This window comes from Ranitomeya imitator, unplaced genomic scaffold (genome assembly GCF_032444005.1).
Source record: "Ranitomeya imitator isolate aRanImi1 unplaced genomic scaffold, aRanImi1.pri SCAFFOLD_640, whole genome shotgun sequence".
Lineage (NCBI taxonomy): Eukaryota > Metazoa > Chordata > Amphibia > Anura > Dendrobatidae > Ranitomeya > Ranitomeya imitator.
In genome coordinates, this window is record NW_027193463.1 from 1 (window position 1) to 27,983 (window position 27,983).

General features: G+C 40.6%; 49 non-coding genes across 49 annotated transcripts; 16 read left to right on the top strand and 33 right to left on the bottom strand.

Moving 5' to 3' along the window:
• Window positions 1-110: 110 nt before the first annotated feature.
• TRNAE-CUC (transfer RNA glutamic acid (anticodon CUC)) lies at window positions 111-182 on the bottom strand. The gene has a single exon. It is a non-coding gene; the product is annotated as a tRNA-Glu (tRNA).
• A 1,082-nt stretch (window positions 183-1,264) lies between these two features.
• TRNAE-UUC (transfer RNA glutamic acid (anticodon UUC)) lies at window positions 1,265-1,336 on the bottom strand. Its single transcript has one exon. It is a non-coding gene; the product is annotated as a tRNA-Glu (tRNA).
• Window positions 1,337-1,424: 88 nt separating this feature from the next.
• Window positions 1,425-1,497, top strand: TRNAM-CAU (transfer RNA methionine (anticodon CAU)). The gene has a single exon. It is a non-coding gene; the product is annotated as a tRNA-Met (tRNA).
• Window positions 1,498-1,819: 322 nt separating this feature from the next.
• Window positions 1,820-1,891, bottom strand: TRNAE-CUC (transfer RNA glutamic acid (anticodon CUC)). Its single transcript has one exon. It is a non-coding gene; the product is annotated as a tRNA-Glu (tRNA).
• Window positions 1,892-2,961: 1,070 nt separating this feature from the next.
• Window positions 2,962-3,033, bottom strand: TRNAE-UUC (transfer RNA glutamic acid (anticodon UUC)). Its single transcript has one exon. It is a non-coding gene; the product is annotated as a tRNA-Glu (tRNA).
• Window positions 3,034-3,121: 88 nt separating this feature from the next.
• TRNAM-CAU (transfer RNA methionine (anticodon CAU)) lies at window positions 3,122-3,194 on the top strand. Its single transcript has one exon. It is a non-coding gene; the product is annotated as a tRNA-Met (tRNA).
• Window positions 3,195-3,516: 322 nt separating this feature from the next.
• TRNAE-CUC (transfer RNA glutamic acid (anticodon CUC)) lies at window positions 3,517-3,588 on the bottom strand. The gene has a single exon. It is a non-coding gene; the product is annotated as a tRNA-Glu (tRNA).
• Window positions 3,589-4,657: 1,069 nt separating this feature from the next.
• On the bottom strand, window positions 4,658-4,729 carry TRNAE-UUC (transfer RNA glutamic acid (anticodon UUC)). Its single transcript has one exon. It is a non-coding gene; the product is annotated as a tRNA-Glu (tRNA).
• Window positions 4,730-4,817: 88 nt separating this feature from the next.
• On the top strand, window positions 4,818-4,890 carry TRNAM-CAU (transfer RNA methionine (anticodon CAU)). The gene has a single exon. It is a non-coding gene; the product is annotated as a tRNA-Met (tRNA).
• A 322-nt stretch (window positions 4,891-5,212) lies between these two features.
• On the bottom strand, window positions 5,213-5,284 carry TRNAE-CUC (transfer RNA glutamic acid (anticodon CUC)). Its single transcript has one exon. It is a non-coding gene; the product is annotated as a tRNA-Glu (tRNA).
• Window positions 5,285-6,358: 1,074 nt separating this feature from the next.
• Window positions 6,359-6,430, bottom strand: TRNAE-UUC (transfer RNA glutamic acid (anticodon UUC)). Its single transcript has one exon. It is a non-coding gene; the product is annotated as a tRNA-Glu (tRNA).
• An 88-nt stretch (window positions 6,431-6,518) lies between these two features.
• Window positions 6,519-6,591, top strand: TRNAM-CAU (transfer RNA methionine (anticodon CAU)). The gene has a single exon. It is a non-coding gene; the product is annotated as a tRNA-Met (tRNA).
• Window positions 6,592-6,913: 322 nt separating this feature from the next.
• Window positions 6,914-6,985, bottom strand: TRNAE-CUC (transfer RNA glutamic acid (anticodon CUC)). The gene has a single exon. It is a non-coding gene; the product is annotated as a tRNA-Glu (tRNA).
• A 1,080-nt stretch (window positions 6,986-8,065) lies between these two features.
• On the bottom strand, window positions 8,066-8,137 carry TRNAE-UUC (transfer RNA glutamic acid (anticodon UUC)). Its single transcript has one exon. It is a non-coding gene; the product is annotated as a tRNA-Glu (tRNA).
• Window positions 8,138-8,225: 88 nt separating this feature from the next.
• Window positions 8,226-8,298, top strand: TRNAM-CAU (transfer RNA methionine (anticodon CAU)). The gene has a single exon. It is a non-coding gene; the product is annotated as a tRNA-Met (tRNA).
• A 322-nt stretch (window positions 8,299-8,620) lies between these two features.
• Window positions 8,621-8,692, bottom strand: TRNAE-CUC (transfer RNA glutamic acid (anticodon CUC)). Its single transcript has one exon. It is a non-coding gene; the product is annotated as a tRNA-Glu (tRNA).
• Window positions 8,693-9,761: 1,069 nt separating this feature from the next.
• Window positions 9,762-9,833, bottom strand: TRNAE-UUC (transfer RNA glutamic acid (anticodon UUC)). Its single transcript has one exon. It is a non-coding gene; the product is annotated as a tRNA-Glu (tRNA).
• Window positions 9,834-9,921: 88 nt separating this feature from the next.
• Window positions 9,922-9,994, top strand: TRNAM-CAU (transfer RNA methionine (anticodon CAU)). The gene has a single exon. It is a non-coding gene; the product is annotated as a tRNA-Met (tRNA).
• Window positions 9,995-10,316: 322 nt separating this feature from the next.
• TRNAE-CUC (transfer RNA glutamic acid (anticodon CUC)) lies at window positions 10,317-10,388 on the bottom strand. Its single transcript has one exon. It is a non-coding gene; the product is annotated as a tRNA-Glu (tRNA).
• Window positions 10,389-11,468: 1,080 nt separating this feature from the next.
• On the bottom strand, window positions 11,469-11,540 carry TRNAE-UUC (transfer RNA glutamic acid (anticodon UUC)). Its single transcript has one exon. It is a non-coding gene; the product is annotated as a tRNA-Glu (tRNA).
• An 88-nt stretch (window positions 11,541-11,628) lies between these two features.
• On the top strand, window positions 11,629-11,701 carry TRNAM-CAU (transfer RNA methionine (anticodon CAU)). Its single transcript has one exon. It is a non-coding gene; the product is annotated as a tRNA-Met (tRNA).
• Window positions 11,702-12,023: 322 nt separating this feature from the next.
• Window positions 12,024-12,095, bottom strand: TRNAE-CUC (transfer RNA glutamic acid (anticodon CUC)). The gene has a single exon. It is a non-coding gene; the product is annotated as a tRNA-Glu (tRNA).
• Window positions 12,096-13,168: 1,073 nt separating this feature from the next.
• TRNAE-UUC (transfer RNA glutamic acid (anticodon UUC)) lies at window positions 13,169-13,240 on the bottom strand. The gene has a single exon. It is a non-coding gene; the product is annotated as a tRNA-Glu (tRNA).
• Window positions 13,241-13,328: 88 nt separating this feature from the next.
• TRNAM-CAU (transfer RNA methionine (anticodon CAU)) lies at window positions 13,329-13,401 on the top strand. The gene has a single exon. It is a non-coding gene; the product is annotated as a tRNA-Met (tRNA).
• A 322-nt stretch (window positions 13,402-13,723) lies between these two features.
• Window positions 13,724-13,795, bottom strand: TRNAE-CUC (transfer RNA glutamic acid (anticodon CUC)). Its single transcript has one exon. It is a non-coding gene; the product is annotated as a tRNA-Glu (tRNA).
• Window positions 13,796-14,875: 1,080 nt separating this feature from the next.
• Window positions 14,876-14,947, bottom strand: TRNAE-UUC (transfer RNA glutamic acid (anticodon UUC)). The gene has a single exon. It is a non-coding gene; the product is annotated as a tRNA-Glu (tRNA).
• An 88-nt stretch (window positions 14,948-15,035) lies between these two features.
• On the top strand, window positions 15,036-15,108 carry TRNAM-CAU (transfer RNA methionine (anticodon CAU)). The gene has a single exon. It is a non-coding gene; the product is annotated as a tRNA-Met (tRNA).
• Window positions 15,109-15,430: 322 nt separating this feature from the next.
• On the bottom strand, window positions 15,431-15,502 carry TRNAE-CUC (transfer RNA glutamic acid (anticodon CUC)). Its single transcript has one exon. It is a non-coding gene; the product is annotated as a tRNA-Glu (tRNA).
• A 1,073-nt stretch (window positions 15,503-16,575) lies between these two features.
• TRNAE-UUC (transfer RNA glutamic acid (anticodon UUC)) lies at window positions 16,576-16,647 on the bottom strand. Its single transcript has one exon. It is a non-coding gene; the product is annotated as a tRNA-Glu (tRNA).
• Window positions 16,648-16,735: 88 nt separating this feature from the next.
• TRNAM-CAU (transfer RNA methionine (anticodon CAU)) lies at window positions 16,736-16,808 on the top strand. The gene has a single exon. It is a non-coding gene; the product is annotated as a tRNA-Met (tRNA).
• A 322-nt stretch (window positions 16,809-17,130) lies between these two features.
• Window positions 17,131-17,202, bottom strand: TRNAE-CUC (transfer RNA glutamic acid (anticodon CUC)). The gene has a single exon. It is a non-coding gene; the product is annotated as a tRNA-Glu (tRNA).
• A 1,073-nt stretch (window positions 17,203-18,275) lies between these two features.
• On the bottom strand, window positions 18,276-18,347 carry TRNAE-UUC (transfer RNA glutamic acid (anticodon UUC)). The gene has a single exon. It is a non-coding gene; the product is annotated as a tRNA-Glu (tRNA).
• Window positions 18,348-18,435: 88 nt separating this feature from the next.
• On the top strand, window positions 18,436-18,508 carry TRNAM-CAU (transfer RNA methionine (anticodon CAU)). The gene has a single exon. It is a non-coding gene; the product is annotated as a tRNA-Met (tRNA).
• A 322-nt stretch (window positions 18,509-18,830) lies between these two features.
• On the bottom strand, window positions 18,831-18,902 carry TRNAE-CUC (transfer RNA glutamic acid (anticodon CUC)). Its single transcript has one exon. It is a non-coding gene; the product is annotated as a tRNA-Glu (tRNA).
• Window positions 18,903-19,982: 1,080 nt separating this feature from the next.
• On the bottom strand, window positions 19,983-20,054 carry TRNAE-UUC (transfer RNA glutamic acid (anticodon UUC)). The gene has a single exon. It is a non-coding gene; the product is annotated as a tRNA-Glu (tRNA).
• Window positions 20,055-20,142: 88 nt separating this feature from the next.
• Window positions 20,143-20,215, top strand: TRNAM-CAU (transfer RNA methionine (anticodon CAU)). Its single transcript has one exon. It is a non-coding gene; the product is annotated as a tRNA-Met (tRNA).
• Window positions 20,216-20,537: 322 nt separating this feature from the next.
• Window positions 20,538-20,609, bottom strand: TRNAE-CUC (transfer RNA glutamic acid (anticodon CUC)). Its single transcript has one exon. It is a non-coding gene; the product is annotated as a tRNA-Glu (tRNA).
• Window positions 20,610-21,690: 1,081 nt separating this feature from the next.
• On the bottom strand, window positions 21,691-21,762 carry TRNAE-UUC (transfer RNA glutamic acid (anticodon UUC)). The gene has a single exon. It is a non-coding gene; the product is annotated as a tRNA-Glu (tRNA).
• Window positions 21,763-21,850: 88 nt separating this feature from the next.
• Window positions 21,851-21,923, top strand: TRNAM-CAU (transfer RNA methionine (anticodon CAU)). The gene has a single exon. It is a non-coding gene; the product is annotated as a tRNA-Met (tRNA).
• A 322-nt stretch (window positions 21,924-22,245) lies between these two features.
• Window positions 22,246-22,317, bottom strand: TRNAE-CUC (transfer RNA glutamic acid (anticodon CUC)). The gene has a single exon. It is a non-coding gene; the product is annotated as a tRNA-Glu (tRNA).
• A 1,080-nt stretch (window positions 22,318-23,397) lies between these two features.
• On the bottom strand, window positions 23,398-23,469 carry TRNAE-UUC (transfer RNA glutamic acid (anticodon UUC)). The gene has a single exon. It is a non-coding gene; the product is annotated as a tRNA-Glu (tRNA).
• Window positions 23,470-23,557: 88 nt separating this feature from the next.
• Window positions 23,558-23,630, top strand: TRNAM-CAU (transfer RNA methionine (anticodon CAU)). The gene has a single exon. It is a non-coding gene; the product is annotated as a tRNA-Met (tRNA).
• A 322-nt stretch (window positions 23,631-23,952) lies between these two features.
• Window positions 23,953-24,024, bottom strand: TRNAE-CUC (transfer RNA glutamic acid (anticodon CUC)). The gene has a single exon. It is a non-coding gene; the product is annotated as a tRNA-Glu (tRNA).
• A 1,082-nt stretch (window positions 24,025-25,106) lies between these two features.
• TRNAE-UUC (transfer RNA glutamic acid (anticodon UUC)) lies at window positions 25,107-25,178 on the bottom strand. The gene has a single exon. It is a non-coding gene; the product is annotated as a tRNA-Glu (tRNA).
• An 88-nt stretch (window positions 25,179-25,266) lies between these two features.
• Window positions 25,267-25,339, top strand: TRNAM-CAU (transfer RNA methionine (anticodon CAU)). The gene has a single exon. It is a non-coding gene; the product is annotated as a tRNA-Met (tRNA).
• Window positions 25,340-25,661: 322 nt separating this feature from the next.
• On the bottom strand, window positions 25,662-25,733 carry TRNAE-CUC (transfer RNA glutamic acid (anticodon CUC)). Its single transcript has one exon. It is a non-coding gene; the product is annotated as a tRNA-Glu (tRNA).
• Window positions 25,734-26,806: 1,073 nt separating this feature from the next.
• TRNAE-UUC (transfer RNA glutamic acid (anticodon UUC)) lies at window positions 26,807-26,878 on the bottom strand. Its single transcript has one exon. It is a non-coding gene; the product is annotated as a tRNA-Glu (tRNA).
• Window positions 26,879-26,966: 88 nt separating this feature from the next.
• On the top strand, window positions 26,967-27,039 carry TRNAM-CAU (transfer RNA methionine (anticodon CAU)). The gene has a single exon. It is a non-coding gene; the product is annotated as a tRNA-Met (tRNA).
• A 322-nt stretch (window positions 27,040-27,361) lies between these two features.
• TRNAE-CUC (transfer RNA glutamic acid (anticodon CUC)) lies at window positions 27,362-27,433 on the bottom strand. Its single transcript has one exon. It is a non-coding gene; the product is annotated as a tRNA-Glu (tRNA).
• Window positions 27,434-27,983: the final 550 nt, after the last annotated feature.

Consider the following 27,983-nt stretch of genomic DNA (forward strand, 5'->3'; position numbering starts at 1 on the left):
GAATGGACAAAAAGCTGGTGCTCAGCATTTTTGACGGTTAAGTCCAAATTGTACCTGAGATACGTTTGACTGAAAATAACGCATCAGTAGTTAGTACAGAAAAGGGTACTTTCCCATACCGGGAGTCGAACCCGGGCCGCCTGGGTGAGAACCAGGAATCCTAACCGCTAGACCATATGGGAAATGATGCATAGCGGTATCAGTGACAATGTAAAAAAAAGAAGTTTACTACTTGACACAAGAAACTTCTGCAGTTCAATTTGCGCAACTTGCCTCGTTAACACAGTAGGAAGCAAATCCGTCTCATAAGCTAAAGGTTGAACTTTTGATGCTCAGAAGAGGCACTGGCCCCTTGTTTTTTCAATCAATTCTGTCTCCATCTTTGCTAGAGAGCCACCGATTTTTCCCATTCAGTACCAAAACATAACCGATTGCAGCAAAGAGGAGAGCTCTAATAACAGACAGGGAAAAAAGGGTTGCTGAGTCCCTTAAAACCTAGGAGTTACAAGTGAGAAATAAGAATGGTTTGAGCGTTGACCTCAAATGGTATGTGGTGCAAATAAATAACCCAAAACTCTGGTGGTTGACATTTTTGCTGCATAGAGCAGTTCCAACCTAAACTGATTCCATCTACAAGGTTTGTGGCAGTTTTTGAATGTGCGTACATATGCCAAAGGAGGTCACTCCCATAGCAGGAATTGAACCAGTCAACCAGCGATGCTAGGTCCTTTTCCGCATGGGGCAAGCTTTACACTAACCAACAAGACAGGTTTAAAAAAAAAAAAGAAAAAAAAAAAAAAAAAAAAAAGAAGTTTTTTGCTTTGATTAAATCAATTTTACATTACTAAAGCTAAAACTTTCCACATGAACACCATAATTAGCATATCAGTTGGCAATCTGAAGAATATGAGTTTATTCCTCACATGTGGTACTACTCCCTCCTTTTCTCAGGAGACTGTGTTACCAACTCAGAACTTTCCCATTAATTTCTGAAATGTTTCCGATTGGAAATGAAGTAGGAGCCCTAATGACAGACAGAACACATGGATTGTTGGGCCCCTAACACTTTGGAGTAAAAAGGTGTAGTTGAGAATGAGTTAAGCTATGAAACAAAATTAAATCTTGTGCAAAAGGTCAGAATGAATGAAAAATACCCTGGTGTTCAGCATTTTTGACTGCAAAGTGCAAATTCTATCTGAAGTACTTTTATTTGCAAAACACATTTCAGTCTTTGAATGTTGGCAGTAGTACAGAAAAAAGTGAATTCCCATACCGGGAGTCGAACCCGGGCCGCCTGGGTGAAAACCAGGAATCCTAACCGCTAGACCATATGGGAATAGATACCTTCAAGCTCGTTGACAATATGAAAAAAATAAGTTTCGTGCCTTGCACAAGAAGTGTCTGCAGATTAGCTTGTGTGTCTTGCCTCGTTAGCGCAGTAGGTAGCGCGTCAGTCTCATAATCTGAAGGTCGTGAGTTCGATCCTCACACGGGGCAGCATATTCCTCTTTTCTTAAGAGATATTGTCCCCAATTTAGAACTTTCCCTTTCAGTTCTAAAACGATTCTGATAATTAAGGAATTGTGAGCCCAAATGACAGACAGTACAAATGGGTTGTTGAGTCTCTTAACACCTTTGGTGTAAAAAGAGGTAGTTGGGAATGATTTGAGCTATGAAACCAAACTCAGTCTTGCGCCAAAAGTCGCAATGAATGGACAAAAAGCTGGTGCTCAGCATTTTTGACGGTTAAGTCCAAATTGTACCTGAGATACGTTTGACTGAAAATAACGCATCAGTAGTTAGTACAGAAAAGGGTACTTTCCCATACCGGGAGTCGAACCCGGGCCGCCTGGGTGAGAACCAGGAATCCTAACCGCTAGACCATATGGGAAATGATGCATAGCGGTATCAGTGACAATGTAAAAAAAAGAAGTTTACTACTTGACACAAGAAACTTCTGCAGTTCAATTTGCGCAACTTGCCTCGTTAACACAGTAGGAAGCAAATCCGTCTCATAAGCTAAAGGTTGAACTTTTGATGCTCAGAAGAGGCACTGGCCCCTTGTTTTTTCAATCAATTCTGTCTCCATCTTTGCTAGAGAGCCACCGATTTTTCCCATTCAGTACCAAAACATAACCGATTGCAGCAAAGAGGAGAGCTCTAATAACAGACAGGGAAAAAAGGGTTGCTGAGTCCCTTAAAACCTAGGAGTTACAAGTGAGAAATAAGAATGGTTTGAGCGTTGACCTCAAATGGTATGTGGTGCAAATAAATAACCCAAAACTCTGGTGGTTGACATTTTTGCTGCATAGAGCAGTTCCAACCTAAACTGATTCCATCTACAAGGTTTGTGGCAGTTTTTGAATGTGCGTACATATGCCAAAGGAGGTCACTCCCATAGCAGGAATTGAACCAGTCAACCAGCGATGCTAGGTCCTTTTCCGCATGGGGCAAGCTTTACACTAACCAACAAGACAGGTTTAAAAAAAAAAAAAAAAAAAAAAAGAAGTTTTTTGCTTTGATTAAATCAATTTTACATTACTAAAGCTAAAACTTTCCACATGAACACCATAATTAGCATATCAGTTGGCAATCTGAAGAATATGAGTTTATTCCTCACATGTGGTACTACTCCCTCCTTTTCTCAGGAGACTGTGTTACCAACTCAGAACTTTCCCATTAATTTCTGAAATGTTTCCGATTGGAAATGAAGTAGGAGCCCTAATGACAGACAGAACACATGGATTGTTGGGCCCCTAACACTTTGGAGTAAAAAGGTGTAGTTGAGAATGAGTTAAGCTATGAAACAAAATTAAATCTTGTGCAAAAGGTCAGAATGAATGAAAAATACCCTGGTGTTCAGCATTTTTGACTGCAAAGTGCAAATTCTATCTGAAGTACTTTTATTTGCAAAACACATTTCAGTCTTTGAATGTTGGCAGTAGTACAGAAAAAAGTGAATTCCCATACCGGGAGTCGAACCCGGGCCGCCTGGGTGAAAACCAGGAATCCTAACCGCTAGACCATATGGGAATAGATACCTTCAAGCTCGTTGACAATATGAAAAAAATAAGTTTCGTGCCTTGCACAAGAAGTGTCTGCAGATTAGCTTGTGTGTCTTGCCTCGTTAGCGCAGTAGGTAGCGCGTCAGTCTCATAATCTGAAGGTCGTGAGTTCGATCCTCACACGGGGCAGCATATTCCTCTTTTCTTAAGAGATATTGTCCCCAATTTAGAACTTTCCCTTTCAGTTCTAAAACGATTCTGATAATTAAGGAATTGTGAGCCCAAATGACAGACAGTACAAATGGGTTGTTGAGTCTCTTAACACCTTTGGTGTAAAAAGAGGTAGTTGGGAATGATTTGAGCTATGAAACCAAACTCAGTCTTGCGCCAAAAGTCGCAATGAATGGACAAAAAGCTGGTGCTCAGCATTTTTGACGGTTAAGTCCAAATTGTACCTGAGATACGTTTGACTGAAAATAACGCATCAGTAGTTAGTACAGAAAAGGGTACTTTCCCATACCGGGAGTCGAACCCGGGCCGCCTGGGTGAGAACCAGGAATCCTAACCGCTAGACCATATGGGAAATGATGCATAGCGGTATCAGTGACAATGTAAAAAAAAGAAGTTTACTACTTGACACAAGAAACTTCTGCAGTTCAATTTGCGCAACTTGCCTCGTTAACACAGTAGGAAGCAAATCCGTCTCATAAGCTAAAGGTTGAACTTTTGATGCTCAGAAGAGGCACTGGCCCCTTGTTTTTTCAATCAATTCTGTCTCCATCTTTGCTAGAGAGCCACCGATTTTTCCCATTCAGTACCAAAACATAACCGATTGCAGCAAAGAGGAGAGCTCTAATAACAGACAGGGAAAAAAGGGTTGCTGAGTCCCTTAAAACCTAGGAGTTACAAGTGAGAAATAAGAATGGTTTGAGCGTTGACCTCAAATGGTATGTGGTGCAAATAAATAACCCAAAACTCTGGTGGTTGACATTTTTGCTGCATAGAGCAGTTCCAACCTAAACTGATTCCATCTACAAGGTTTGTGGCAGTTTTTGAATGTGCGTACATATGCCAAAGGAGGTCACTCCCATAGCAGGAATTGAACCAGTCAACCAGCGATGCTAGGTCCTTTTCCGCATGGGGCAAGCTTTACACTAACCAACAAGACAGGTTTAAAAAAAAAAAAAAAAAAAAAAGAAGTTTTTTGCTTTGATTAAATCAATTTTACATTACTAAAGCTAAAACTTTCCACATGAACACCATAATTAGCATATCAGTTGGCAATCTGAAGAATATGAGTTTATTCCTCACATGTGGTACTACTCCCTCCTTTTCTCAGGAGACTGTGTTACCAACTCAGAACTTTCCCATTAATTTCTGAAATGTTTCCGATTGGAAATGAAGTAGGAGCCCTAATGACAGACAGAACACATGGATTGTTGGGCCCCTAACACTTTGGAGTAAAAAGGTGTAGTTGAGAATGAGTTAAGCTATGAAACAAAATTAAATCTTGTGCAAAAGGTCAGAATGAATGAAAAATACCCTGGTGTTCAGCATTTTTGACTGCAAAGTGCAAATTCTATCTGAAGTACTTTTATTTGCAAAACACATTTCAGTCTTTGAATGTTGGCAGTAGTACAGAAAAAAGTGAATTCCCATACCGGGAGTCGAACCCGGGCCGCCTGGGTGAAAACCAGGAATCCTAACCGCTAGACCATATGGGAATAGATACCTTCAAGCTCGTTGACAATATGAAAAAAATAAGTTTCGTGCCTTGCACAAGAAGTGTCTGCAGATTAGCTTGTGTGTCTTGCCTCGTTAGCGCAGTAGGTAGCGCGTCAGTCTCATAATCTGAAGGTCGTGAGTTCGATCCTCACACGGGGCAGCATATTCCTCTTTTCTTAAGAGATATTGTCCCCAATTTAGAACTTTCCCTTTCAGTTCTAAAACGATTCTGATAATTAAGGAATTGTGAGCCCAAATGACAGACAGTACAAATGGGTTGTTGAGTCTCTTAACACCTTTGGTGTAAAAAGAGGTAGTTGGGAATGATTTGAGCTATGAAACCAAACTCAGTCTTGCGCCAAAAGTCGCAATGAATGGACAAAAAGCTGGTGCTCAGCATTTTTGACGGTTAAGTCCAAATTGTACCTGAGATACGTTTGACTGAAAATAACGCATCAGTAGTTAGTACAGAAAAGGGTACTTTCCCATACCGGGAGTCGAACCCGGGCCGCCTGGGTGAGAACCAGGAATCCTAACCGCTAGACCATATGGGAAATGATGCATAGCGGTATCAGTGACAATGTAAAAAAAAGAAGTTTACTACTTGACACAAGAAACTTCTGCAGTTCAATTTGCGCAACTTGCCTCGTTAACACAGTAGGAAGCAAATCCGTCTCATAAGCTAAAGGTTGAACTTTTGATGCTCAGAAGAGGCACTGGCCCCTTGTTTTTTCAATCAATTCTGTCTCCATCTTTGCTAGAGAGCCACCGATTTTTCCCATTCAGTACCAAAACATAACCGATTGCAGCAAAGAGGAGAGCTCTAATAACAGACAGGGAAAAAAGGGTTGCTGAGTCCCTTAAAACCTAGGAGTTACAAGTGAGAAATAAGAATGGTTTGAGCGTTGACCTCAAATGGTATGTGGTGCAAATAAATAACCCAAAACTCTGGTGGTTGACATTTTTGCTGCATAGAGCAGTTCCAACCTAAACTGATTCCATCTACAAGGTTTGTGGCAGTTTTTGAATGTGCGTACATATGCCAAAGGAGGTCACTCCCATAGCAGGAATTGAACCAGTCAACCAGCGATGCTAGGTCCTTTTCCGCATGGGGCAAGCTTTACACTAACCAACAAGACAGGTTTAAAAAAAAAAAAAAAAAAAAAAAAAAAGAAGTTTTTTGCTTTGATTAAATCAATTTTACATTACTAAAGCTAAAACTTTCCACATGAACACCATAATTAGCATATCAGTTGGCAATCTGAAGAATATGAGTTTATTCCTCACATGTGGTACTACTCCCTCCTTTTCTCAGGAGACTGTGTTACCAACTCAGAACTTTCCCATTAATTTCTGAAATGTTTCCGATTGGAAATGAAGTAGGAGCCCTAATGACAGACAGAACACATGGATTGTTGGGCCCCTAACACTTTGGAGTAAAAAGGTGTAGTTGAGAATGAGTTAAGCTATGAAACAAAATTAAATCTTGTGCAAAAGGTCAGAATGAATGAAAAATACCCTGGTGTTCAGCATTTTTGACTGCAAAGTGCAAATTCTATCTGAAGTACTTTTATTTGCAAAACACATTTCAGTCTTTGAATGTTGGCAGTAGTACAGAAAAAAGTGAATTCCCATACCGGGAGTCGAACCCGGGCCGCCTGGGTGAAAACCAGGAATCCTAACCGCTAGACCATATGGGAATAGATACCTTCAAGCTCGTTGACAATATGAAAAAAATAAGTTTTGTGCCTTGCACAAGAAGTGTCTGCAGATTAGCTTGTGTGTCTTGCCTCGTTAGCGCAGTAGGTAGCGCGTCAGTCTCATAATCTGAAGGTCGTGAGTTCGATCCTCACACGGGGCAGCATATTCCTCTTTTCTTAAGAGATATTGTCCCCAATTTAGAACTTTCCCTTTCAGTTCTAAAACGATTCTGATAATTAAGGAATTGTGAGCCCAAATGACAGACAGTACAAATGGGTTGTTGAGTCTCTTAACACCTTTGGTGTAAAAAGAGGTAGTTGGGAATGATTTGAGCTATGAAACCAAACTCAGTCTTGCGCCAAAAGTCGCAATGAATGGACAAAAAGCTGGTGCTCAGCATTTTTGACGGTTAAGTCCAAATTGTACCTGAGATACGTTTGACTGAAAATAACGCATCAGTAGTTAGTACAGAAAAGGGTACTTTCCCATACCGGGAGTCGAACCCGGGCCGCCTGGGTGAGAACCAGGAATCCTAACCGCTAGACCATATGGGAAATGATGCATAGCGGTATCAGTGACAATGTAAAAAAAAGAAGTTTACTACTTGACACAAGAAACTTCTGCAGTTCAATTTGCGCAACTTGCCTCCTTAACACAGTAGGAAGCAAATCCGTCTCATAAGCTAAAGGTTGAACTTTTGATGCTCAGAAGAGGCACTGGCCCCTTGTTTTTTCAATCAATTCTGTCTCCATCTTTGCTAGAGAGCCACCGATTTTTCCCATTCAGTACCAAAACATAACCGATTGCAGCAAAGAGGAGAGCTCTAATAACAGACAGGGAAAAAAGGGTTGCTGAGTCCCTTAAAACCTAGGAGTTACAAGTGAGAAATAAGAATGGTTTGAGCGTTGACCTCAAATGGTATGTGGTGCAAATAAATAACCCAAAACTCTGGTGGTTGACATTTTTGCTGCATAGAGCAGTTCCAACCTAAACTGATTCCATCTACAAGGTTTGTGGCAGTTTTTGAATGTGCGTACATATGCCAAAGGAGGTCACTCCCATAGCAGGAATTGAACCAGTCAACCAGCGATGCTAGGTCCTTTTCCGCATGGGGCAAGCTTTACACTAACCAACAAGACAGGTTTAAAAAAAAAAAAAAAAAAAAAAAAAAAAAAAAAGAAGTTTTTTGCTTTGATTAAATCAATTTTACATTACTAAAGCTAAAACTTTCCACATGAACACCATAATTAGCATATCAGTTGGCAATCTGAAGAATATGAGTTTATTCCTCACATGTGGTACTACTCCCTCCTTTTCTCAGGAGACTGTGTTACCAACTCAGAACTTTCCCATTAATTTCTGAAATGTTTCCGATTGGAAATGAAGTAGGAGCCCTAATGACAGACAGAACACATGGATTGTTGGGCCCCTAACACTTTGGAGTAAAAAGGTGTAGTTGAGAATGAGTTAAGCTATGAAACAAAATTAAATCTTGTGCAAAAGGTCAGAATGAATGAAAAATACCCTGGTGTTCAGCATTTTTGACTGCAAAGTGCAAATTCTATCTGAAGTACTTTTATTTGCAAAACACATTTCAGTCTTTGAATGTTGGCAGTAGTACAGAAAAAAGTGAATTCCCATACCGGGAGTCGAACCCGGGCCGCCTGGGTGAAAACCAGGAATCCTAACCGCTAGACCATATGGGAATAGATACCTTCAAGCTCGTTGACAATATGAAAAAAATAAGTTTCGTGCCTTGCACAAGAAGTGTCTGCAGATTAGCTTGTGTGTCTTGCCTCGTTAGCGCAGTAGGTAGCGCGTCAGTCTCATAATCTGAAGGTCGTGAGTTCGATCCTCACACGGGGCAGCATATTCCTCTTTTCTTAAGAGATATTGTCCCCAATTTAGAACTTTCCCTTTCAGTTCTAAAACGATTCTGATAATTAAGGAATTGTGAGCCCAAATGACAGACAGTACAAATGGGTTGTTGAGTCTCTTAACACCTTTGGTGTAAAAAGAGGTAGTTGGGAATGATTTGAGCTATGAAACCAAACTCAGTCTTGCGCCAAAAGTCGCAATGAATGGACAAAAAGCTGGTGCTCAGCATTTTTGACGGTTAAGTCCAAATTGTACCTGAGATACGTTTGACTGAAAATAACGCATCAGTAGTTAGTACAGAAAAGGGTACTTTCCCATACCGGGAGTCGAACCCGGGCCGCCTGGGTGAGAACCAGGAATCCTAACCGCTAGACCATATGGGAAATGATGCATAGCGGTATCAGTGACAATGTAAAAAAAAGAAGTTTACTACTTGACACAAGAAACTTCTGCAGTTCAATTTGCGCAACTTGCCTCGTTAACACAGTAGGAAGCAAATCCGTCTCATAAGCTAAAGGTTGAACTTTTGATGCTCAGAAGAGGCACTGGCCCCTTGTTTTTTCAATCAATTCTGTCTCCATCTTTGCTAGAGAGCCACCGATTTTTCCCATTCAGTACCAAAACATAACCGATTGCAGCAAAGAGGAGAGCTCTAATAACAGACAGGGAAAAAAGGGTTGCTGAGTCCCTTAAAACCTAGGAGTTACAAGTGAGAAATAAGAATGGTTTGAGCGTTGACCTCAAATGGTATGTGGTGCAAATAAATAACCCAAAACTCTGGTGGTTGACATTTTTGCTGCATAGAGCAGTTCCAACCTAAACTGATTCCATCTACAAGGTTTGTGGCAGTTTTTGAATGTGCGTACATATGCCAAAGGAGGTCACTCCCATAGCAGGAATTGAACCAGTCAACCAGCGATGCTAGGTCCTTTTCCGCATGGGGCAAGCTTTACACTAACCAACAAGACAGGTTTAAAAAAAAAAAAAAAAAAAAAAGAAGTTTTTTGCTTTGATTAAATCAATTTTACATTACTAAAGCTAAAACTTTCCACATGAACACCATAATTAGCATATCAGTTGGCAATCTGAAGAATATGAGTTTATTCCTCACATGTGGTACTACTCCCTCCTTTTCTCAGGAGACTGTGTTACCAACTCAGAACTTTCCCATTAATTTCTGAAATGTTTCCGATTGGAAATGAAGTAGGAGCCCTAATGACAGACAGAACACATGGATTGTTGGGCCCCTAACACTTTGGAGTAAAAAGGTGTAGTTGAGAATGAGTTAAGCTATGAAACAAAATTAAATCTTGTGCAAAAGGTCAGAATGAATGAAAAATACCCTGGTGTTCAGCATTTTTGACTGCAAAGTGCAAATTCTATCTGAAGTACTTTTATTTGCAAAACACATTTCAGTCTTTGAATGTTGGCAGTAGTACAGAAAAAAGTGAATTCCCATACCGGGAGTCGAACCCGGGCCGCCTGGGTGAAAACCAGGAATCCTAACCGCTAGACCATATGGGAATAGATACCTTCAAGCTCGTTGACAATATGAAAAAAATAAGTTTTGTGCCTTGCACAAGAAGTGTCTGCAGATTAGCTTGTGTGTCTTGCCTCGTTAGCGCAGTAGGTAGCGCGTCAGTCTCATAATCTGAAGGTCGTGAGTTCGATCCTCACACGGGGCAGCATATTCCTCTTTTCTTAAGAGATATTGTCCCCAATTTAGAACTTTCCCTTTCAGTTCTAAAACGATTCTGATAATTAAGGAATTGTGAGCCCAAATGACAGACAGTACAAATGGGTTGTTGAGTCTCTTAACACCTTTGGTGTAAAAAGAGGTAGTTGGGAATGATTTGAGCTATGAAACCAAACTCAGTCTTGCGCCAAAAGTCGCAATGAATGGACAAAAAGCTGGTGCTCAGCATTTTTGACGGTTAAGTCCAAATTGTACCTGAGATACGTTTGACTGAAAATAACGCATCAGTAGTTAGTACAGAAAAGGGTACTTTCCCATACCGGGAGTCGAACCCGGGCCGCCTGGGTGAGAACCAGGAATCCTAACCGCTAGACCATATGGGAAATGATGCATAGCGGTATCAGTGACAATGTAAAAAAAAGAAGTTTACTACTTGACACAAGAAACTTCTGCAGTTCAATTTGCGCAACTTGCCTCCTTAACACAGTAGGAAGCAAATCCGTCTCATAAGCTAAAGGTTGAACTTTTGATGCTCAGAAGAGGCACTGGCCCCTTGTTTTTTCAATCAATTCTGTCTCCATCTTTGCTAGAGAGCCACCGATTTTTCCCATTCAGTACCAAAACATAACCGATTGCAGCAAAGAGGAGAGCTCTAATAACAGACAGGGAAAAAAGGGTTGCTGAGTCCCTTAAAACCTAGGAGTTACAAGTGAGAAATAAGAATGGTTTGAGCGTTGACCTCAAATGGTATGTGGTGCAAATAAATAACCCAAAACTCTGGTGGTTGACATTTTTGCTGCATAGAGCAGTTCCAACCTAAACTGATTCCATCTACAAGGTTTGTGGCAGTTTTTGAATGTGCGTACATATGCCAAAGGAGGTCACTCCCATAGCAGGAATTGAACCAGTCAACCAGCGATGCTAGGTCCTTTTCCGCATGGGGCAAGCTTTACACTAACCAACAAGACAGGTTTAAAAAAAAAAAAAAAAAAAAAAAAAAAAAAAAAGAAGTTTTTTGCTTTGATTAAATCAATTTTACATTACTAAAGCTAAAACTTTCCACATGAACACCATAATTAGCATATCAGTTGGCAATCTGAAGAATATGAGTTTATTCCTCACATGTGGTACTACTCCCTCCTTTTCTCAGGAGACTGTGTTACCAACTCAGAACTTTCCCATTAATTTCTGAAATGTTTCCGATTGGAAATGAAGTAGGAGCCCTAATGACAGACAGAACACATGGATTGTTGGGCCCCTAACACTTTGGAGTAAAAAGGTGTAGTTGAGAATGAGTTAAGCTATGAAACAAAATTAAATCTTGTGCAAAAGGTCAGAATGAATGAAAAATACCCTGGTGTTCAGCATTTTTGACTGCAAAGTGCAAATTCTATCTGAAGTACTTTTATTTGCAAAACACATTTCAGTCTTTGAATGTTGGCAGTAGTACAGAAAAAAGTGAATTCCCATACCGGGAGTCGAACCCGGGCCGCCTGGGTGAAAACCAGGAATCCTAACCGCTAGACCATATGGGAATAGATACCTTCAAGCTCGTTGACAATATGAAAAAAATAAGTTTCGTGCCTTGCACAAGAAGTGTCTGCAGATTAGCTTGTGTGTCTTGCCTCGTTAGCGCAGTAGGTAGCGCGTCAGTCTCATAATCTGAAGGTCGTGAGTTCGATCCTCACACGGGGCAGCATATTCCTCTTTTCTTAAGAGATATTGTCCCCAATTTAGAACTTTCCCTTTCAGTTCTAAAACGATTCTGATAATTAAGGAATTGTGAGCCCAAATGACAGACAGTACAAATGGGTTGTTGAGTCTCTTAACACCTTTGGTGTAAAAAGAGGTAGTTGGGAATGATTTGAGCTATGAAACCAAACTCAGTCTTGCGCCAAAAGTCGCAATGAATGGACAAAAAGCTGGTGCTCAGCATTTTTGACGGTTAAGTCCAAATTGTACCTGAGATACGTTTGACTGAAAATAACGCATCAGTAGTTAGTACAGAAAAGGGTACTTTCCCATACCGGGAGTCGAACCCGGGCCGCCTGGGTGAGAACCAGGAATCCTAACCGCTAGACCATATGGGAAATGATGCATAGCGGTATCAGTGACAATGTAAAAAAAAGAAGTTTACTACTTGACACAAGAAACTTCTGCAGTTCAATTTGCGCAACTTGCCTCGTTAACACAGTAGGAAGCAAATCCGTCTCATAAGCTAAAGGTTGAACTTTTGATGCTCAGAAGAGGCACTGGCCCCTTGTTTTTTCAATCAATTCTGTCTCCATCTTTGCTAGAGAGCCACCGATTTTTCCCATTCAGTACCAAAACATAACCGATTGCAGCAAAGAGGAGAGCTCTAATAACAGACAGGGAAAAAAGGGTTGCTGAGTCCCTTAAAACCTAGGAGTTACAAGTGAGAAATAAGAATGGTTTGAGCGTTGACCTCAAATGGTATGTGGTGCAAATAAATAACCCAAAACTCTGGTGGTTGACATTTTTGCTGCATAGAGCAGTTCCAACCTAAACTGATTCCATCTACAAGGTTTGTGGCAGTTTTTGAATGTGCGTACATATGCCAAAGGAGGTCACTCCCATAGCAGGAATTGAACCAGTCAACCAGCGATGCTAGGTCCTTTTCCGCATGGGGCAAGCTTTACACTAACCAACAAGACAGGTTTAAAAAAAAAAAAAAAAAAAAAAAAAAGAAGTTTTTTGCTTTGATTAAATCAATTTTACATTACTAAAGCTAAAACTTTCCACATGAACACCATAATTAGCATATCAGTTGGCAATCTGAAGAATATGAGTTTATTCCTCACATGTGGTACTACTCCCTCCTTTTCTCAGGAGACTGTGTTACCAACTCAGAACTTTCCCATTAATTTCTGAAATGTTTCCGATTGGAAATGAAGTAGGAGCCCTAATGACAGACAGAACACATGGATTGTTGGGCCCCTAACACTTTGGAGTAAAAAGGTGTAGTTGAGAATGAGTTAAGCTATGAAACAAAATTAAATCTTGTGCAAAAGGTCAGAATGAATGAAAAATACCCTGGTGTTCAGCATTTTTGACTGCAAAGTGCAAATTCTATCTGAAGTACTTTTATTTGCAAAACACATTTCAGTCTTTGAATGTTGGCAGTAGTACAGAAAAAAGTGAATTCCCATACCGGGAGTCGAACCCGGGCCGCCTGGGTGAAAACCAGGAATCCTAACCGCTAGACCATATGGGAATAGATACCTTCAAGCTCGTTGACAATATGAAAAAAATAAGTTTTGTGCCTTGCACAAGAAGTGTCTGCAGATTAGCTTGTGTGTCTTGCCTCGTTAGCGCAGTAGGTAGCGCGTCAGTCTCATAATCTGAAGGTCGTGAGTTCGATCCTCACACGGGGCAGCATATTCCTCTTTTCTTAAGAGATATTGTCCCCAATTTAGAACTTTCCCTTTCAGTTCTAAAACGATTCTGATAATTAAGGAATTGTGAGCCCAAATGACAGACAGTACAAATGGGTTGTTGAGTCTCTTAACACCTTTGGTGTAAAAAGAGGTAGTTGGGAATGATTTGAGCTATGAAACCAAACTCAGTCTTGCGCCAAAAGTCGCAATGAATGGACAAAAAGCTGGTGCTCAGCATTTTTGACGGTTAAGTCCAAATTGTACCTGAGATACGTTTGACTGAAAATAACGCATCAGTAGTTAGTACAGAAAAGGGTACTTTCCCATACCGGGAGTCGAACCCGGGCCGCCTGGGTGAGAACCAGGAATCCTAACCGCTAGACCATATGGGAAATGATGCATAGCGGTATCAGTGACAATGTAAAAAAAAGAAGTTTACTACTTGACACAAGAAACTTCTGCAGTTCAATTTGCGCAACTTGCCTCGTTAACACAGTAGGAAGCAAATCCGTCTCATAAGCTAAAGGTTGAACTTTTGATGCTCAGAAGAGGCACTGGCCCCTTGTTTTTTCAATCAATTCTGTCTCCATCTTTGCTAGAGAGCCACCGATTTTTCCCATTCAGTACCAAAACATAACCGATTGCAGCAAAGAGGAGAGCTCTAATAACAGACAGGGAAAAAAGGGTTGCTGAGTCCCTTAAAACCTAGGAGTTACAAGTGAGAAATAAGAATGGTTTGAGCGTTGACCTCAAATGGTATGTGGTGCAAATAAATAACCCAAAACTCTGGTGGTTGACATTTTTGCTGCATAGAGCAGTTCCAACCTAAACTGATTCCATCTACAAGGTTTGTGGCAGTTTTTGAATGTGCGTACATATGCCAAAGGAGGTCACTCCCATAGCAGGAATTGAACCAGTCAACCAGCGATGCTAGGTCCTTTTCCGCATGGGGCAAGCTTTACACTAACCAACAAGACAGGTTTAAAAAAAAAAAAAAAAAAAAAAAAAAAAAAAAAGAAGTTTTTTGCTTTGATTAAATCAATTTTACATTACTAAAGCTAAAACTTTCCACATGAACACCATAATTAGCATATCAGTTGGCAATCTGAAGAATATGAGTTTATTCCTCACATGTGGTACTACTCCCTCCTTTTCTCAGGAGACTGTGTTACCAACTCAGAACTTTCCCATTAATTTCTGAAATGTTTCCGATTGGAAATGAAGTAGGAGCCCTAATGACAGACAGAACACATGGATTGTTGGGCCCCTAACACTTTGGAGTAAAAAGGTGTAGTTGAGAATGAGTTAAGCTATGAAACAAAATTAAATCTTGTGCAAAAGGTCAGAATGAATGAAAAATACCCTGGTGTTCAGCATTTTTGACTGCAAAGTGCAAATTCTATCTGAAGTACTTTTATTTGCAAAACACATTTCAGTCTTTGAATGTTGGCAGTAGTACAGAAAAAAGTGAATTCCCATACCGGGAGTCGAACCCGGGCCGCCTGGGTGAAAACCAGGAATCCTAACCGCTAGACCATATGGGAATAGATACCTTCAAGCTCGTTGACAATATGAAAAAAATAAGTTTCGTGCCTTGCACAAGAAGTGTCTGCAGATTAGCTTGTGTGTCTTGCCTCGTTAGCGCAGTAGGTAGCGCGTCAGTCTCATAATCTGAAGGTCGTGAGTTCGATCCTCACACGGGGCAGCATATTCCTCTTTTCTTAAGAGATATTGTCCCCAATTTAGAACTTTCCCTTTCAGTTCTAAAACGATTCTGATAATTAAGGAATTGTGAGCCCAAATGACAGACAGTACAAATGGGTTGTTGAGTCTCTTAACACCTTTGGTGTAAAAAGAGGTAGTTGGGAATGATTTGAGCTATGAAACCAAACTCAGTCTTGCGCCAAAAGTCGCAATGAATGGACAAAAAGCTGGTGCTCAGCATTTTTGACGGTTAAGTCCAAATTGTACCTGAGATACGTTTGACTGAAAATAACGCATCAGTAGTTAGTACAGAAAAGGGTACTTTCCCATACCGGGAGTCGAACCCGGGCCGCCTGGGTGAGAACCAGGAATCCTAACCGCTAGACCATATGGGAAATGATGCATAGCGGTATCAGTGACAATGTAAAAAAAAGAAGTTTACTACTTGACACAAGAAACTTCTGCAGTTCAATTTGCGCAACTTGCCTCGTTAACACAGTAGGAAGCAAATCCGTCTCATAAGCTAAAGGTTGAACTTTTGATGCTCAGAAGAGGCACTGGCCCCTTGTTTTTTCAATCAATTCTGTCTCCATCTTTGCTAGAGAGCCACCGATTTTTCCCATTCAGTACCAAAACATAACCGATTGCAGCAAAGAGGAGAGCTCTAATAACAGACAGGGAAAAAAGGGTTGCTGAGTCCCTTAAAACCTAGGAGTTACAAGTGAGAAATAAGAATGGTTTGAGCGTTGACCTCAAATGGTATGTGGTGCAAATAAATAACCCAAAACTCTGGTGGTTGACATTTTTGCTGCATAGAGCAGTTCCAACCTAAACTGATTCCATCTACAAGGTTTGTGGCAGTTTTTGAATGTGCGTACATATGCCAAAGGAGGTCACTCCCATAGCAGGAATTGAACCAGTCAACCAGCGATGCTAGGTCCTTTTCCGCATGGGGCAAGCTTTACACTAACCAACAAGACAGGTTTAAAAAAAAAAAAAAAAAAAAAAAAAAGAAGTTTTTTGCTTTGATTAAATCAATTTTACATTACTAAAGCTAAAACTTTCCACATGAACACCATAATTAGCATATCAGTTGGCAATCTGAAGAATATGAGTTTATTCCTCACATGTGGTACTACTCCCTCCTTTTCTCAGGAGACTGTGTTACCAACTCAGAACTTTCCCATTAATTTCTGAAATGTTTCCGATTGGAAATGAAGTAGGAGCCCTAATGACAGACAGAACACATGGATTGTTGGGCCCCTAACACTTTGGAGTAAAAAGGTGTAGTTGAGAATGAGTTAAGCTATGAAACAAAATTAAATCTTGTGCAAAAGGTCAGAATGAATGAAAAATACCCTGGTGTTCAGCATTTTTGACTGCAAAGTGCAAATTCTATCTGAAGTACTTTTATTTGCAAAACACATTTCAGTCTTTGAATGTTGGCAGTAGTACAGAAAAAAGTGAATTCCCATACCGGGAGTCGAACCCGGGCCGCCTGGGTGAAAACCAGGAATCCTAACCGCTAGACCATATGGGAATAGATACCTTCAAGCTCGTTGACAATATGAAAAAAATAAGTTTTGTGCCTTGCACAAGAAGTGTCTGCAGATTAGCTTGTGTGTCTTGCCTCGTTAGCGCAGTAGGTAGCGCGTCAGTCTCATAATCTGAAGGTCGTGAGTTCGATCCTCACACGGGGCAGCATATTCCTCTTTTCTTAAGAGATATTGTCCCCAATTTAGAACTTTCCCTTTCAGTTCTAAAACGATTCTGATAATTAAGGAATTGTGAGCCCAAATGACAGACAGTACAAATGGGTTGTTGAGTCTCTTAACACCTTTGGTGTAAAAAGAGGTAGTTGGGAATGATTTGAGCTATGAAACCAAACTCAGTCTTGCGCCAAAAGTCGCAATGAATGGACAAAAAGCTGGTGCTCAGCATTTTTGACGGTTAAGTCCAAATTGTACCTGAGATACGTTTGACTGAAAATAACGCATCAGTAGTTAGTACAGAAAAGGGTACTTTCCCATACCGGGAGTCGAACCCGGGCCGCCTGGGTGAGAACCAGGAATCCTAACCGCTAGACCATATGGGAAATGATGCATAGCGGTATCAGTGACAATGTAAAAAAAAGAAGTTTACTACTTGACACAAGAAACTTCTGCAGTTCAATTTGCGCAACTTGCCTCGTTAACACAGTAGGAAGCAAATCCGTCTCATAAGCTAAAGGTTGAACTTTTGATGCTCAGAAGAGGCACTGGCCCCTTGTTTTTTCAATCAATTCTGTCTCCATCTTTGCTAGAGAGCCACCGATTTTTCCCATTCAGTACCAAAACATAACCGATTGCAGCAAAGAGGAGAGCTCTAATAACAGACAGGGAAAAAAGGGTTGCTGAGTCCCTTAAAACCTAGGAGTTACAAGTGAGAAATAAGAATGGTTTGAGCGTTGACCTCAAATGGTATGTGGTGCAAATAAATAACCCAAAACTCTGGTGGTTGACATTTTTGCTGCATAGAGCAGTTCCAACCTAAACTGATTCCATCTACAAGGTTTGTGGCAGTTTTTGAATGTGCGTACATATGCCAAAGGAGGTCACTCCCATAGCAGGAATTGAACCAGTCAACCAGCGATGCTAGGTCCTTTTCCGCATGGGGCAAGCTTTACACTAACCAACAAGACAGGTTTAAAAAAAAAAAAAAAAAAAAAAAAAAGAAGTTTTTTGCTTTGATTAAATCAATTTTACATTACTAAAGCTAAAACTTTCCACATGAACACCATAATTAGCATATCAGTTGGCAATCTGAAGAATATGAGTTTATTCCTCACATGTGGTACTACTCCCTCCTTTTCTCAGGAGACTGTGTTACCAACTCAGAACTTTCCCATTAATTTCTGAAATGTTTCCGATTGGAAATGAAGTAGGAGCCCTAATGACAGACAGAACACATGGATTGTTGGGCCCCTAACACTTTGGAGTAAAAAGGTGTAGTTGAGAATGAGTTAAGCTATGAAACAAAATTAAATCTTGTGCAAAAGGTCAGAATGAATGAAAAATACCCTGGTGTTCAGCATTTTTGACTGCAAAGTGCAAATTCTATCTGAAGTACTTTTATTTGCAAAACACATTTCAGTCTTTGAATGTTGGCAGTAGTACAGAAAAAAGTGAATTCCCATACCGGGAGTCGAACCCGGGCCGCCTGGGTGAAAACCAGGAATCCTAACCGCTAGACCATATGGGAATAGATACCTTCAAGCTCGTTGACAATATGAAAAAAATAAGTTTTGTGCCTTGCACAAGAAGTGTCTGCAGATTAGCTTGTGTGTCTTGCCTCGTTAGCGCAGTAGGTAGCGCGTCAGTCTCATAATCTGAAGGTCGTGAGTTCGATCCTCACACGGGGCAGCATATTCCTCTTTTCTTAAGAGATATTGTCCCCAATTTAGAACTTTCCCTTTCAGTTCTAAAACGATTCTGATAATTAAGGAATTGTGAGCCCAAATGACAGACAGTACAAATGGGTTGTTGAGTCTCTTAACACCTTTGGTGTAAAAAGAGGTAGTTGGGAATGATTTGAGCTATGAAACCAAACTCAGTCTTGCGCCAAAAGTCGCAATGAATGGACAAAAAGCTGGTGCTCAGCATTTTTGACGGTTAAGTCCAAATTGTACCTGAGATACGTTTGACTGAAAATAACGCATCAGTAGTTAGTACAGAAAAGGGTACTTTCCCATACCGGGAGTCGAACCCGGGCCGCCTGGGTGAGAACCAGGAATCCTAACCGCTAGACCATATGGGAAATGATGCATAGCGGTATCAGTGACAATGTAAAAAAAAGAAGTTTACTACTTGACACAAGAAACTTCTGCAGTTCAATTTGCGCAACTTGCCTCCTTAACACAGTAGGAAGCAAATCCGTCTCATAAGCTAAAGGTTGAACTTTTGATGCTCAGAAGAGGCACTGGCCCCTTGTTTTTTCAATCAATTCTGTCTCCATCTTTGCTAGAGAGCCACCGATTTTTCCCATTCAGTACCAAAACATAACCGATTGCAGCAAAGAGGAGAGCTCTAATAACAGACAGGGAAAAAAGGGTTGCTGAGTCCCTTAAAACCTAGGAGTTACAAGTGAGAAATAAGAATGGTTTGAGCGTTGACCTCAAATGGTATGTGGTGCAAATAAATAACCCAAAACTCTGGTGGTTGACATTTTTGCTGCATAGAGCAGTTCCAACCTAAACTGATTCCATCTACAAGGTTTGTGGCAGTTTTTGAATGTGCGTACATATGCCAAAGGAGGTCACTCCCATAGCAGGAATTGAACCAGTCAACCAGCGATGCTAGGTCCTTTTCCGCATGGGGCAAGCTTTACACTAACCAACAAGACAGGTTTAAAAAAAAAAAAAAAAAAAAAAAAAAAAAAAAAGAAGTTTTTTGCTTTGATTAAATCAATTTTACATTACTAAAGCTAAAACTTTCCACATGAACACCATAATTAGCATATCAGTTGGCAATCTGAAGAATATGAGTTTATTCCTCACATGTGGTACTACTCCCTCCTTTTCTCAGGAGACTGTGTTACCAACTCAGAACTTTCCCATTAATTTCTGAAATGTTTCCGATTGGAAATGAAGTAGGAGCCCTAATGACAGACAGAACACATGGATTGTTGGGCCCCTAACACTTTGGAGTAAAAAGGTGTAGTTGAGAATGAGTTAAGCTATGAAACAAAATTAAATCTTGTGCAAAAGGTCAGAATGAATGAAAAATACCCTGGTGTTCAGCATTTTTGACTGCAAAGTGCAAATTCTATCTGAAGTACTTTTATTTGCAAAACACATTTCAGTCTTTGAATGTTGGCAGTAGTACAGAAAAAAGTGAATTCCCATACCGGGAGTCGAACCCGGGCCGCCTGGGTGAAAACCAGGAATCCTAACCGCTAGACCATATGGGAATAGATACCTTCAAGCTCGTTGACAATATGAAAAAAATAAGTTTCGTGCCTTGCACAAGAAGTGTCTGCAGATTAGCTTGTGTGTCTTGCCTCGTTAGCGCAGTAGGTAGCGCGTCAGTCTCATAATCTGAAGGTCGTGAGTTCGATCCTCACACGGGGCAGCATATTCCTCTTTTCTTAAGAGATATTGTCCCCAATTTAGAACTTTCCCTTTCAGTTCTAAAACGATTCTGATAATTAAGGAATTGTGAGCCCAAATGACAGACAGTACAAATGGGTTGTTGAGTCTCTTAACACCTTTGGTGTAAAAAGAGGTAGTTGGGAATGATTTGAGCTATGAAACCAAACTCAGTCTTGCGCCAAAAGTCGCAATGAATGGACAAAAAGCTGGTGCTCAGCATTTTTGACGGTTAAGTCCAAATTGTACCTGAGATACGTTTGACTGAAAATAACGCATCAGTAGTTAGTACAGAAAAGGGTACTTTCCCATACCGGGAGTCGAACCCGGGCCGCCTGGGTGAGAACCAGGAATCCTAACCGCTAGACCATATGGGAAATGATGCATAGCGGTATCAGTGACAATGTAAAAAAAAGAAGTTTACTACTTGACACAAGAAACTTCTGCAGTTCAATTTGCGCAACTTGCCTCCTTAACACAGTAGGAAGCAAATCCGTCTCATAAGCTAAAGGTTGAACTTTTGATGCTCAGAAGAGGCACTGGCCCCTTGTTTTTTCAATCAATTCTGTCTCCATCTTTGCTAGAGAGCCACCGATTTTTCCCATTCAGTACCAAAACATAACCGATTGCAGCAAAGAGGAGAGCTCTAATAACAGACAGGGAAAAAAGGGTTGCTGAGTCCCTTAAAACCTAGGAGTTACAAGTGAGAAATAAGAATGGTTTGAGCGTTGACCTCAAATGGTATGTGGTGCAAATAAATAACCCAAAACTCTGGTGGTTGACATTTTTGCTGCATAGAGCAGTTCCAACCTAAACTGATTCCATCTACAAGGTTTGTGGCAGTTTTTGAATGTGCGTACATATGCCAAAGGAGGTCACTCCCATAGCAGGAATTGAACCAGTCAACCAGCGATGCTAGGTCCTTTTCCGCATGGGGCAAGCTTTACACTAACCAACAAGACAGGTTTAAAAAAAAAAAAAAAAAAAAAAAAAAAAAAAAAAGAAGTTTTTTGCTTTGATTAAATCAATTTTACATTACTAAAGCTAAAACTTTCCACATGAACACCATAATTAGCATATCAGTTGGCAATCTGAAGAATATGAGTTTATTCCTCACATGTGGTACTACTCCCTCCTTTTCTCAGGAGACTGTGTTACCAACTCAGAACTTTCCCATTAATTTCTGAAATGTTTCCGATTGGAAATGAAGTAGGAGCCCTAATGACAGACAGAACACATGGATTGTTGGGCCCCTAACACTTTGGAGTAAAAAGGTGTAGTTGAAAATGAGTTAAGCTATGAAACAAAATTAAATCTTGTGCAAAAGGTCAGAATGAATGAAAAATACCCTGGTGTTCAGCATTTTTGACTGCAAAGTGCAAATTCTATCTGAAGTACTTTTATTTGCAAAACACATTTCAGTCTTTGAATGTTGGCAGTAGTACAGAAAAAAGTGAATTCCCATACCGGGAGTCGAACCCGGGCCGCCTGGGTGAAAACCAGGAATCCTAACCGCTAGACCATATGGGAATAGATACCTTCAAGCTCGTTGACAATATGAAAAAAATAAGTTTCGTGCCTTGCACAAGAAGTGTCTGCAGATTAGCTTGTGTGTCTTGCCTCGTTAGCGCAGTAGGTAGCGCGTCAGTCTCATAATCTGAAGGTCGTGAGTTCGATCCTCACACGGGGCAGCATATTCCTCTTTTCTTAAGAGATATTGTCCCCAATTTAGAACTTTCCCTTTCAGTTCTAAAACGATTCTGATAATTAAGGAATTGTGAGCCCAAATGACAGACAGTACAAATGGGTTGTTGAGTCTCTTAACACCTTTGGTGTAAAAAGAGGTAGTTGGGAATGATTTGAGCTATGAAACCAAACTCAGTCTTGCGCCAAAAGTCGCAATGAATGGACAAAAAGCTGGTGCTCAGCATTTTTGACGGTTAAGTCCAAATTGTACCTGAGATACGTTTGACTGAAAATAACGCATCAGTAGTTAGTACAGAAAAGGGTACTTTCCCATACCGGGAGTCGAACCCGGGCCGCCTGGGTGAGAACCAGGAATCCTAACCGCTAGACCATATGGGAAATGATGCATAGCGGTATCAGTGACAATGTAAAAAAAAGAAGTTTACTACTTGACACAAGAAACTTCTGCAGTTCAATTTGCGCAACTTGCCTCCTTAACACAGTAGGAAGCAAATCCGTCTCATAAGCTAAAGGTTGAACTTTTGATGCTCAGAAGAGGCACTGGCCCCTTGTTTTTTCAATCAATTCTGTCTCCATCTTTGCTAGAGAGCCACCGATTTTTCCCATTCAGTACCAAAACATAACCGATTGCAGCAAAGAGGAGAGCTCTAATAACAGACAGGGAAAAAAGGGTTGCTGAGTCCCTTAAAACCTAGGAGTTACAAGTGAGAAATAAGAATGGTTTGAGCGTTGACCTCAAATGGTATGTGGTGCAAATAAATAACCCAAAACTCTGGTGGTTGACATTTTTGCTGCATAGAGCAGTTCCAACCTAAACTGATTCCATCTACAAGGTTTGTGGCAGTTTTTGAATGTGCGTACATATGCCAAAGGAGGTCACTCCCATAGCAGGAATTGAACCAGTCAACCAGCGATGCTAGGTCCTTTTCCGCATGGGGCAAGCTTTACACTAACCAACAAGACAGGTTTAAAAAAAAAAAAAAAAAAAAAAAAAAAAAAAAAGAAGTTTTTTGCTTTGATTAAATCAATTTTACATTACTAAAGCTAAAACTTTCCACATGAACACCATAATTAGCATATCAGTTGGCAATCTGAAGAATATGAGTTTATTCCTCACATGTGGTACTACTCCCTCCTTTTCTCAGGAGACTGTGTTACCAACTCAGAACTTTCCCATTAATTTCTGAAATGTTTCCGATTGGAAATGAAGTAGGAGCCCTAATGACAGACAGAACACATGGATTGTTGGGCCCCTAACACTTTGGAGTAAAAAGGTGTAGTTGAGAATGAGTTAAGCTATGAAACAAAATTAAATCTTGTGCAAAAGGTCAGAATGAATGAAAAATACCCTGGTGTTCAGCATTTTTGACTGCAAAGTGCAAATTCTATCTGAAGTACTTTTATTTGCAAAACACATTTCAGTCTTTGAATGTTGGCAGTAGTACAGAAAAAAGTGAATTCCCATACCGGGAGTCGAACCCGGGCCGCCTGGGTGAAAACCAGGAATCCTAACCGCTAGACCATATGGGAATAGATACCTTCAAGCTCGTTGACAATATGAAAAAAATAAGTTTCGTGCCTTGCACAAGAAGTGTCTGCAGATTAGCTTGTGTGTCTTGCCTCGTTAGCGCAGTAGGTAGCGCGTCAGTCTCATAATCTGAAGGTCGTGAGTTCGATCCTCACACGGGGCAGCATATTCCTCTTTTCTTAAGAGATATTGTCCCCAATTTAGAACTTTCCCTTTCAGTTCTAAAACGATTCTGATAATTAAGGAATTGTGAGCCCAAATGACAGACAGTACAAATGGGTTGTTGAGTCTCTTAACACCTTTGGTGTAAAAAGAGGTAGTTGGGAATGATTTGAGCTATGAAACCAAACTCAGTCTTGCGCCAAAAGTCGCAATGAATGGACAAAAAGCTGGTGCTCAGCATTTTTGACGGTTAAGTCCAAATTGTACCTGAGATACGTTTGACTGAAAATAACGCATCAGTAGTTAGTACAGAAAAGGGTACTTTCCCATACCGGGAGTCGAACCCGGGCCGCCTGGGTGAGAACCAGGAATCCTAACCGCTAGACCATATGGGAAATGATGCATAGCGGTATCAGTGACAATGTAAAAAAAAGAAGTTTACTACTTGACACAAGAAACTTCTGCAGTTCAATTTGCGCAACTTGCCTCGTTAACACAGTAGGAAGCAAATCCGTCTCATAAGCTAAAGGTTGAACTTTTGATGCTCAGAAGAGGCACTGGCCCCTTGTTTTTTCAATCAATTCTGTCTCCATCTTTGCTAGAGAGCCACCGATTTTTCCCATTCAGTACCAAAACATAACCGATTGCAGCAAAGAGGAGAGCTCTAATAACAGACAGGGAAAAAAGGGTTGCTGAGTCCCTTAAAACCTAGGAGTTACAAGTGAGAAATAAGAATGGTTTGAGCGTTGACCTCAAATGGTATGTGGTGCAAATAAATAACCCAAAACTCTGGTGGTTGACATTTTTGCTGCATAGAGCAGTTCCAACCTAAACTGATTCCATCTACAAGGTTTGTGGCAGTTTTTGAATGTGCGTACATATGCCAAAGGAGGTCACTCCCATAGCAGGAATTGAACCAGTCAACCAGCGATGCTAGGTCCTTTTCCGCATGGGGCAAGCTTTACACTAACCAACAAGACAGGTTTAAAAAAAAAAAAAAAAAAAAAAAAAAAAAAAAAAAGAAGTTTTTTGCTTTGATTAAATCAATTTTACATTACTAAAGCTAAAACTTTCCACATGAACACCATAATTAGCATATCAGTTGGCAATCTGAAGAATATGAGTTTATTCCTCACATGTGGTACTACTCCCTCCTTTTCTCAGGAGACTGTGTTACCAACTCAGAACTTTCCCATTAATTTCTGAAATGTTTCCGATTGGAAATGAAGTAGGAGCCCTAATGACAGACAGAACACATGGATTGTTGGGCCCCTAACACTTTGGAGTAAAAAGGTGTAGTTGAGAATGAGTTAAGCTATGAAACAAAATTAAATCTTGTGCAAAAGGTCAGAATGAATGAAAAATACCCTGGTGTTCAGCATTTTTGACTGCAAAGTGCAAATTCTATCTGAAGTACTTTTATTTGCAAAACACATTTCAGTCTTTGAATGTTGGCAGTAGTACAGAAAAAAGTGAATTCCCATACCGGGAGTCGAACCCGGGCCGCCTGGGTGAAAACCAGGAATCCTAACCGCTAGACCATATGGGAATAGATACCTTCAAGCTCGTTGACAATATGAAAAAAATAAGTTTCGTGCCTTGCACAAGAAGTGTCTGCAGATTAGCTTGTGTGTCTTGCCTCGTTAGCGCAGTAGGTAGCGCGTCAGTCTCATAATCTGAAGGTCGTGAGTTCGATCCTCACACGGGGCAGCATATTCCTCTTTTCTTAAGAGATATTGTCCCCAATTTAGAACTTTCCCTTTCAGTTCTAAAACGATTCTGATAATTAAGGAATTGTGAGCCCAAATGACAGACAGTACAAATGGGTTGTTGAGTCTCTTAACACCTTTGGTGTAAAAAGAGGTAGTTGGGAATGATTTGAGCTATGAAACCAAACTCAGTCTTGCGCCAAAAGTCGCAATGAATGGACAAAAAGCTGGTGCTCAGCATTTTTGACGGTTAAGTCCAAATTGTACCTGAGATACGTTTGACTGAAAATAACGCATCAGTAGTTAGTACAGAAAAGGGTACTTTCCCATACCGGGAGTCGAACCCGGGCCGCCTGGGTGAGAACCAGGAATCCTAACCGCTAGACCATATGGGAAATGATGCATAGCGGTATCAGTGACAATGTAAAAAAAAGAAGTTTACTACTTGACACAAGAAACTTCTGCAGTTCAATTTGCGCAACTTGCCTCGTTAACACAGTAGGAAGCAAATCCGTCTCATAAGCTAAAGGTTGAACTTTTGATGCTCAGAAGAGGCACTGGCCCCTTGTTTTTTCAATCAATTCTGTCTCCATCTTTGCTAGAGAGCCACCGATTTTTCCCATTCAGTACCAAAACATAACCGATTGCAGCAAAGAGGAGAGCTCTAATAACAGACAGGGAAAAAAGGGTTGCTGAGTCCCTTAAAACCTAGGAGTTACAAGTGAGAAATAAGAATGGTTTGAGCGTTGACCTCAAATGGTATGTGGTGCAAATAAATAACCCAAAACTCTGGTGGTTGACATTTTTGCTGCATAGAGCAGTTCCAACCTAAACTGATTCCATCTACAAGGTTTGTGGCAGTTTTTGAATGTGCGTACATATGCCAAAGGAGGTCACTCCCATAGCAGGAATTGAACCAGTCAACCAGCGATGCTAGGTCCTTTTCCGCATGGGGCAAGCTTTACACTAACCAACAAGACAGGTTTAAAAAAAAAAAAAAAAAAAAAAAAAAGAAGTTTTTTGCTTTGATTAAATCAATTTTACATTACTAAAGCTAAAACTTTCCACATGAACACCATAATTAGCATATCAGTTGGCAATCTGAAGAATATGAGTTTATTCCTCACATGTGGTACTACTCCCTCCTTTTCTCAGGAGACTGTGTTACCAACTCAGAACTTTCCCATTAATTTCTGAAATGTTTCCGATTGGAAATGAAGTAGGAGCCCTAATGACAGACAGAACACATGGATTGTTGGGCCCCTAACACTTTGGAGTAAAAAGGTGTAGTTGAGAATGAGTTAAGCTATGAAACAAAATTAAATCTTGTGCAAAAGGTCAGAATGAATGAAAAATACCCTGGTGTTCAGCATTTTTGACTGCAAAGTGCAAATTCTATCTGAAGTACTTTTATTTGCAAAACACATTTCAGTCTTTGAATGTTGGCAGTAGTACAGAAAAAAGTGAATTCCCATACCGGGAGTCGAACCCGGGCCGCCTGGGTGAAAACCAGGAATCCTAACCGCTAGACCATATGGGAATAGATACCTTCAAGCTCGTTGACAATATGAAAAAAATAAGTTTTGTGCCTTGCACAAGAAGTGTCTGCAGATTAGCTTGTGTGTCTTGCCTCGTTAGCGCAGTAGGTAGCGCGTCAGTCTCATAATCTGAAGGTCGTGAGTTCGATCCTCACACGGGGCAGCATATTCCTCTTTTCTTAAGAGATATTGTCCCCAATTTAGAACTTTCCCTTTCAGTTCTAAAACGATTCTGATAATTAAGGAATTGTGAGCCCAAATGACAGACAGTACAAATGGGTTGTTGAGTCTCTTAACACCTTTGGTGTAAAAAGAGGTAGTTGGGAATGATTTGAGCTATGAAACCAAACTCAGTCTTGCGCCAAAAGTCGCAATGAATGGACAAAAAGCTGGTGCTCAGCATTTTTGACGGTTAAGTCCAAATTGTACCTGAGATACGTTTGACTGAAAATAACGCATCAGTAGTTAGTACAGAAAAGGGTACTTTCCCATACCGGGAGTCGAACCCGGGCCGCCTGGGTGAGAACCAGGAATCCTAACCGCTAGACCATATGGGAAATGATGCATAGCGGTATCAGTGACAATGTAAAAAAAAGAAGTTTACTACTTGACACAAGAAACTTCTGCAGTTCAATTTGCGCAACTTGCCTCCTTAACACAGTAGGAAGCAAATCCGTCTCATAAGCTAAAGGTTGAACTTTTGATGCTCAGAAGAGGCACTGGCCCCTTGTTTTTTCAATCAATTCTGTCTCCATCTTTGCTAGAGAGCCACCGATTTTTCCCATTCAGTACCAAAACATAACCGATTGCAGCAAAGAGGAGAGCTCTAATAACAGACAGGGAAAAAAGGGTTGCTGAGTCCCTTAAAACCTAGGAGTTACAAGTGAGAAATAAGAATGGTTTGAGCGTTGACCTCAAATGGTATGTGGTGCAAATAAATAACCCAAAACTCTGGTGGTTGACATTTTTGCTGCATAGAGCAGTTCCAACCTAAACTGATTCCATCTACAAGGTTTGTGGCAGTTTTTGAATGTGCGTACATATGCCAAAGGAGGTCACTCCCATAGCAGGAATTGAACCAGTCAACCAGCGATGCTAGGTCCTTTT